Raw genomic sequence first — 8,498 nt, forward strand, 5'->3', positions numbered from 1 at the left:
CACCACCCCGAGATGCCACGGGAGCTGTCCCCACGCCCCACACACACAACGGGCCCTCTGTCCCACAGGCACAGATGGAAACTGTGAGTGAAAAGGCCAGAGGCCCTGGCTGCCAGCCTTACCCAAGGCAGGGAGGAGCCTGCAAGCCTCTGTCTTGCCGAGGTGCGAACTGCCCCTGTCCACATCCCTGTCCGTGCCACACCCTGGGTCCCAAGGAAGCCCCTGTGTGCTTCCTCTCCTGAGGGTGCAGATCAGCAGTGCCACATCCCAAGTGCCAAGGGCTCTTCTGCATGGCTCTGGGGCAGGAAAATCACTCTTTGAGCATGGGGCAAATCCCTCGGGTCTCCCAGCTCCTGGCCCTGTAGGATGCAGGTGTCCCAGTCAGACTTGTCCAGGGAGCTTGCTAAGCCCTGGCCTCATGCACAGCACTGGAAAGCAGTGACAGCGGATGTAGCCTTCTCCTTGACACACTTGTGCCAAGGAAATTCCCCCCACCCAGTCCCTAATTCCAAGAAAAGGACGTGTGCCACAGCTGCTTGCAATGAAGACCTTCCTTTTTGGTGATACACATGGCAGCACTTACACCTCAGGCCCTTCTGTGACTGAGGAGCAAAATCTTGTACCAGCCCCAACAGATGTAGGGCTCCCTGGTCAATAACCCCATCCCCATGCCACGGTCATTGCTGGCTCCAGCGCCAGGGTAAGGATCTCCCATCAGGAACACCCTGTGAGGGTCAGTGATGCTGCGGGGCACTGCTGATGCCTGGGAGAGCAGTAAGGACCATGGAGCCATACAGGGTGGCACTCCTGTGGGGAAGCTCACAGCACTCCTGCCTTGCTGCCTGCAGCAAGGGCGGCACAGCCAGGATGCTACTGCTGCCAGGAGTGCTGCTATTCCCCGGGGCTGCCTTCGTGAGCAGTTTTTGTGGCTGGAACATTTGCACCAAAATGTCATCAGTCCCTTATCTGCAACATATCTGGGTCCTTTTGGTACCCACTCAGCCTCCAAAAATAGCCTCAGCAGAGGGAAAGAATACATCCCTAAAATAGCACCGCCACTCGGGCTCACTGGAGCTGGAGCTGACACCTGGTCAAGTGCCCATCGCGGATTTGCAGGGAGATTGCAGGTCTATTCTTCAGTGCTTTCCCAGCCTAAAATAGCAGCCGCAACCTCTCTGCACTGCGAGACCAGCAGGTGCTGGGCAACCTTTGCCCAAGGCTGTGCCCACGCTGCAGCCTGGCCCCTCTGTGCCACCCCAGGGCACCACCAACTATAGCCCTGCAGGACCTGTGTGTCCACAGCAGGGCAGGGAGGTGTGAAGCTGTGGAGCACAGTGAGGGCCAGGTGAGTGACCCTGAGGGATGCAGAGGAGTGGTCTGGCTGGCTGCCTCTCCTGAAAAGGAGAGCTGCTGAGGAGGAGGAAGCGGGGAGGAAGGAAAGCCTTGTTTGTCTGTTCCCAGAGCAGCGCAGGAACTGCTATATGAGGAATTACCTGACCTCACTTACATCTCCAGATGCTTTTCATCAGTTTCACCCCCCTTCTTTGTTGGAGCCCCTCCCCAGCTCCTGCATCTTGCTCTTCACTGTGCTGCTGCCTCTCCTCTGAGCTACCCCAGCACTAGCAGCTGGTTTCCGCCAGGTTGTGAGTCCTCTTCAGCCTCCTTATGCTCCAAATCCACCCACACCTGCTCTTCCTCCTGAATGGACCACATTCACCCCCTGTACGTGAATGCAGGAGTCTGGCTCTGCCTGGCAGACAGGGCATGGCCATAGGTCTCTGCCAACCCAGGAAGGCAGGGAAAGCTGTGGCAGATGGGATGAGATGTGGGCTTTCAGTTACGGGGAGGACACTGCAGGCTTGTGGGGAGCTCTGTGGTACCCAGCTGGGAAACTGGGGATCAGAAAGAAAGAAATTTGGGCTCAGCATCTATCACTGACACACACTGGCATTTTGCATCACTTTCAGACCCCACATATCTCAGTTTGCTCCCCCTCTGCAGCCCCCTGCCTCATGCAGTGTTGCACAGCTGGACTTCTCAGCATCTGTGAAGGACGAGTGGGTAAGACCATGACGCAAAGGTTTCATGCTCTTTGTAGACTATTGCTTCCTCTCTCGCCTGGCCCTTTAGAAGATCTGTGTAAAGATGTTTATGCAGAATACAAAAGGTTTAAGGATGTGTGTTGGATACTGAGGGATGAAGCCCGGCATGAGATAAATGAGGATCTGGAAGCAGGATCCACCGCTGCTGCTCTTCATATTGAACAGTGTTTCCTGGGGCAAGTGGAGGAGGGGGATGAGGCTGCTGAGGGCAGGTCTGGGAATCACAAAGCTAAGGTGCTCCCAGGGAGTAGGACACAGACACGGGCTGGAGCCAGGGATGGAGGCACATTTTGCTGCAGAACAGGGCTGGGCTGTCACATGTGGCCAGGAGCAGGGCTGAGAAACGAAATGTGGAAGGGCAGGCAGAAAAGGGGGAGACCGTGAATGGCATGGGCTGAATGGAGGTTAGAGCAGTGATGGTTTTGGATCAGGGGAGGCTTTTTCAGGAACGATGCTGGGAAGGGAGTAGGTGCTCAGAGTGCCTCCAGGGATAGAAGGCAATAGAGATGGATTGCTGAGGTATGCCAGGGAGGGCTGAAAAGGTAGGGAGTGACAAACCCTCCACACCCTGTGTAAAGCTTTGTTTTCCTCCAGGGAGGCCCTATTCAAGTGGAGACCCTCTAAGTTCTTTTCAACCTCACAGCATCCCATCAACCCGTGGTTAAATTAGGGGCTGAGATCCTTCCAGGCTGGGGTGGGAGGAGGAAGGGGGTATATGAGTAAAACAGTAAACATAGCACTCTTGACAAGGCTAATTTCAAGATTGGGAAGGATCTTCCGAAACAACAGGTTATTCCTAGACTTAGGAAATGAACCAAGTAGCCCACTGGCCCAGAAGGGCCATGGGGAGGACTCATATCGCTAAATTCAACAACCCATTGAGTGAGCTGAGGTCACCACTCATTGCAGGGGACAGGAACTCAGGGAAAGGAAGGGGGGACCGGATGCTCGGCCAAAATACCTTAAGAAGTAATGTTAAGGATATCCCCTCTCCTCCAGAGCCAAGATGTGACAGTGCCTTCCCAGGGCTCCACGGAGAGCAGTGGTGAGGGGGTCGCTTGCAGCTGGTGTTCCCAGGACGAGTTGTCCCACACCTTTTCCCACCTCCACTGTTCCTCCTAACCTTCCTCTGACTACAGTGCTTGATTTTCCCTGCCCCTGTGTTTTGTTCTGACACGATAACCATCGACTGAAACCTTCCAAGCCCAGGCAAACAGGATACACATGGGTCAAGCCTGAGCAGGAGCGGTGTAGTGGCAGAGGGGTGAGACTTTTGACCCAGCAGACGCCATGGGTATGAAGTGACGGGTTTTGGGAGGTTTGGAAGAGCAAACAGGCTGGTGTCGTGGAAGCAGGAGAAGAAAGAGACCAGCCTGAACATCTTTCTCTTCTTTGAGGGACCTTAGAAACACATTACCCCATCCAATTCTACTACCCACCTGAGCGTGTGTTTGACACTGCTCAAGTCAGCTGTGAACCCCAGCAGTGCTTTCCCAGGGAGGTGCAGGGAAGCCCTTCCAACATGGAGACTGGAATTCCTGAAGGCCATGCCCATGCTTCTTGGCCCTGCCTTTGTCTAGCAGACAAGTCACGGCTGAAGGACTCAGGTGACATCATGCAGAGAAGGTGGTACAGCCCCACAGGGTCCCTCAGGTTCTCCGACAGACAAATGTGGCTGTCTGGCCTTTAAAATCCTCAGTACAGTCCTGTGCACTGCTGATAGCTATGCAAAGACTGGGGGATGTGGTCATGAGTGAGGACGTGGCAGAACATGAGGAGAGATGCACAGCTTTGCTGGTTCCTGCAAAAGGAAGCCACCATCTGTTAACAGAAAGAGGAATACCAATGGAAGAGCAATTTAATTAGATAATATATCTAATTAAGACAGGTGACAGGCTGCAAATTTCCCTCCTGGAGAGACCTTTGGAAAGCTCTCAAGCAAGGATACTCCATACCTTGTTCTTTCAGCCAAGGCCAAGTGCCAGGGCAAGAAGAGGAGCTGCAGGTTCCCAGGACCCTCCTTGCTGCTTCCCAGTGCTTGACTCCACTGGCCATCACCCCATCTACGGGGGCCAGATGAGACATAGTCGCCAGCATGGCTGTGGCTCTGCAGGAGCTGGGCAATTCTGAGTGCCCAAGGCCCTTGCTCCCTCTAAGTGCCCTCTCCTCCACCTCACTTGGATTCCTAGCCTTTCCCTCTGCCAGGATGAAGCCATGGTATTTGCAGACCAAGACGTGGTTTGCAGCCCTTTGTGGCCAGGCGGAACACCTCTGCAGGGTGGTCATCAGCACTCAGGGACTGAGGGAACCAGGAGCCAGACCACATCCTTGAAACAAAGCACCCCGTATCTAGGACTGGGGGATCCCACAGCAACAGGCCGGGCTCATGCGCAAACCTGCTTTTCTTTGCAAGCCAACATCTGCTGAAGGCCCAGCTTGCTTAGGCTGCACTGAATCCTGGTGCTGCGTCAGTCTTCCCCTCTCCCCACCCCCTTTTTCCCCTGAAGAAATTTCTAAGAGATTTTTTTTTTGTCATTGGCATTGTCTGTTTGATCCCCAGGTCCTAACCAGGCAAAATAACACATGCATCTTACTGGAGACAGGATAGAGGACTCTTGGAGTTAATCGTTTTCTCCATTGTCTTTCAAATGTGTGCTGAGATGTCCGTAGCTGGGGACCCATTGTGCTGCCTTCCTGCTTGTTTTTCCAACAGTCTCCAGTGAATAAAACCCATGCAGGGCTTGTAATACACTTTCCATGACCTCTAATCTTGCTGTATGATCTATCTCAATTGGCAGGTCACAGACAGTAATCCTTAGCAGCAGTTTCAGCTCCATCTCACCTACTCCAAAACCCAGCCCAAGCTTTCCCTGTCTGGCTCCAGCTTCCCTCGTCTGCACCAACATCCCCACTGCTTTCATCCGTACCTTCTTCCCCCTCCTCCCTTCTTGCTGCTCTCCCAAGAGGTCTGTCTTCACACTTTCCTCCAAGCTTTTGGTCTCTGGAGGTGTTGGCACCGAGGTGTGCTGTGGCAGGGAGGTGATGCCATTGAAGGCAAGCTTGCTGAAGACCATCCTACCTCCTCATCCCACCACAAGTGGGTCGGGCCGATGCCACACAGCAACTCAGCTACCATCAGCAGCACAAGTAGCCAAAACAAGGGCTGGAGGGGATTTCAGGGCAGATAAAGCCTGTGGATTTGCCTTCCCACCCTGGCCATGAGCTCACTCTCCCGCGGAGGCTTGATGAGATTCCCAGATGAGGAGGTACACAATGCAGGAGGGAAACCCTTGTGGAGTTATTCCACACAACTTCTATGGAAATGTTTGCCCTTCCTACTGCTTTCCTGCTGTGATGGAAGCCCTCAGGTGTCCCTCGCTAGGACAGCCACCTGGGCTTTGAGGATGAGTCACCCCCTTTTCCTGTGCTCTCCTCGGCCTTCCCTTTGGCAAGGACTGGCAGCAAACAGCAGGAATGAATCAGAGGCAGGGGTGGCTGAAGGACCAGCAGCCCACCCCCAAGCATCCTGGCATGCATGTGTCAGCTGCAGCACCACAGGGGACTGGGCATTTCCCATCACTGACTGATGAGGACTGGTGATCGCAGGGGACAGAGAAATCTCCACATCATCTCGCTGGAAAGCGTGCTCAAGAGTCCCTTCCTAAAAGGACTGAATACCAGCTGGAGTCTTTTCCTGCACCAATGGGACATTCCTGGAGCCTCCTCTGATAGAGCAAGGATCTCTCTCCTGCTCAAAGGGTTTGTGTCCAGGCCAAGGATAAAACACCAGCTTCGTGCTTTGGCCTTCTTGCTCCGTTGTCCAGTCTTTTCTCCTTGTTTTTTTCTTTCATTTTCCTCTTCACACTAATGGGTAGCCCCTGGCTTGGGTGTCTGTGCCCACCTTGAAAAGTCAGCAGGTTATTCCTCTTGAACTGCCAAAGCAAATGGCCCATCTCCCTGCTGTTGGCAAGGGGATACAGGCAGGAAGGTGTGGAGCTGGGGCACCACCGCAGCCCAAATCTCCAGCCAAGCCGTTCGTCAGTCGCATCTGCTGAGGAGGCAACCAGCAAGCCCAGTCATGCTCTGGGATTCCCGAGTGCTGTGCAGCTGAGCCTCTCTTGAGAAAAATGGCAACAGGCTGAGTGAGCCGCACTGGGTCAGACCACTTGCAGCTCTTCTGTCTTCTTCCCATTCCCAAGAGAACCCATAAGGCGCTTCTTCCTCGCTGTGCCACATGGCCGGGGTAGGTCACTGGAGGCATCGCAGCCACAATGACATGGGAAAAGGCTTGGCAAGCAAGGTTTTCTGGACTGTGTCATGCAGGGCAGGGGAAAAGGAGATTGGACTGATCATTCAGAGGCCTCTGAGAATTAAGAACGTGGCCTTGCTAGGCAGAGCCTGCAGAATGCTGGGCTGGGGTTCTTCAGCTGGTCACTGTCAGAGGTATCCGTCCTTGCCTGCTCTCTTTAGCCTGGGCACACTGACAGGTTTGGGTACTCTGAGTTGCTCCAGGTACTCTGCAACCTTCCTTTGGTGCATGTCCGTGGTCAGTGAGTGTGAAAAAGGCCCATCACCATTAAAGGAAGCCATTAAAGCCTTGCAGTGACCCAGCAGCAGGCTGTGAGAGCTGGATGGGCCAGGAGAGGGAGGGCAGCAGTAATTACAAATATGCTGAAAGGCTCAAAGACTTTGAGAGCCAAGAGGGACCGACCCTCCCGACAATGTGTGCAGCCAAGGCTGGAGGCAGTGTGCTGTTCAGATGCTCCCCCCTCCCTCCCAGGTAGGTAGCACTGCAATGAAATGTTAACCAAACACTCTGCCACCTTTATCAACCTTGGCTTTACTGCCCATAATCTCACACCCCTTTTCCGAATTGCTCCTCAGGTTACAGCTCCTGGTGGTAACCGATGGGATGGCATGCAAGGGTACCCGAGGACACGGTCAGATGGGGGGAAAGCAGACGGGGCCGTGACCAGGCTCCTCCAGTGGCCCACCAGATGGAAGTGCATGTCCATGGGCACAGACACAAAGGTGGCTGTGGCTGTCCCTTCTTGTGCTGGCAGTTCGGCATCCCGGTAAGGTGCCTGAGACTCGCGTTATCTCTGATGAAAGGCAAACAGAAAGGGGAAAGTGAGAAGGAATTCCTCATCCGAGAGGGCTCTTATCACCTTTCCGCTTCCTTCGCCTGGAGAGATACGACAGCTCAATGTTCTGTTGTTCCTCAGGGGGCCTCTCCTCCCCTACCCCCAGCAGCATGCGGGTGCCATGGGGCCTCCTGGCCACAGCGCTCCCTGCCCCACAGCTCAACAGGCATCTCTAAGCACATATTCCCCCCTCATCTGCCCCTCTGCCCTCACCTGAGCACCCATCACAGCGCCTCTGGGTTTTGCAGCCCTCACCAAACACGCCAGAGGTCTTCCAGGGACTAGAGAGCCATTTGCCTTGTACTGGGGCACCACGATCTTGTGCTAGTCCCAGCCCACACTCAGCTGGGTAGTCAGCACAGGCAGTGCATGGTGGCCCCAGCCACGTGACAGTGATAGAACTCACCACAACCTTGATCAGTCACGTAACTGAGGCCAAGAAATAAAGCTCAGGCTCTTATCAGCCCTGCAGTGAGTCGCAGCACACTTACACGGTGACCAGAGCCAATTACAGCTCCGGCAGAAGCAGAACAGGTCAAGCTCGTTGGCTGAGGATAGTAGGAGGTAGCCACGGGCTGTTAGATGCCCCTATAGCAGGGAGGTCCTTGAGGGAGGCAAGAAAAGCTGAAATAGTCTATGACATTGCATATGAGAGAGGCAGAGATGGCGGAGACCTGTGCTCCATTCTTGTGGCAGCAGGAAGAAACTTGTGGTCAAAATGCTTGTGAAATCTGAAGGCTCCTTTCACCTATCCATGTAAGAAGAAGACTTGGGAAAGATTCTGTGCAGTACACCAGCTGCCAGCAATGGTGAAGCTATTGATCGTCAGGTTACAGAGCTACGGCATAAAATCACATGAATCCAAAGAGTGAACAGATGGCCAGCCTGAGCGGGGATGAAATTATTTTGTTGCAGAAATGACAAGCAGCTCAATTCAGCGCTAGTGCAGGAACCGGATTGGATTTGACAGAGAAGACAGGGTGCTTGCAAGGCTTGGTAGTGCCATGTTTACTCAGCTCTTGGATTTTTGTTCATCCTGAGGTTGTCCCACTCAGGCTGGGGACCCACGTGCAACTCAGCTGCGGTTTGATGCAGTCGCCCAAATGCTGGTATCCAGTTTCATTTTAGATGCACTAGTGTATCCTGCCCGGCCTCCAGCTGTTGCTCCAGACAGGTCTTGGTCTCCAGTAAGTGCCGTGGCAGATCTGCCATCCCCCTTCATGTGCCTCAGATGCCCTAAGACATCTCAGAT

This window comes from Pezoporus wallicus, unplaced genomic scaffold (genome assembly GCF_028554395.1).
Source record: "Pezoporus wallicus isolate ANWC-B61680 ecotype Strahan unplaced genomic scaffold, APGP_CSIRO_Pwel_v1 contig_8110, whole genome shotgun sequence".
Classification (NCBI taxonomy): domain Eukaryota; kingdom Metazoa; phylum Chordata; class Aves; order Psittaciformes; family Psittacidae; genus Pezoporus; species Pezoporus wallicus.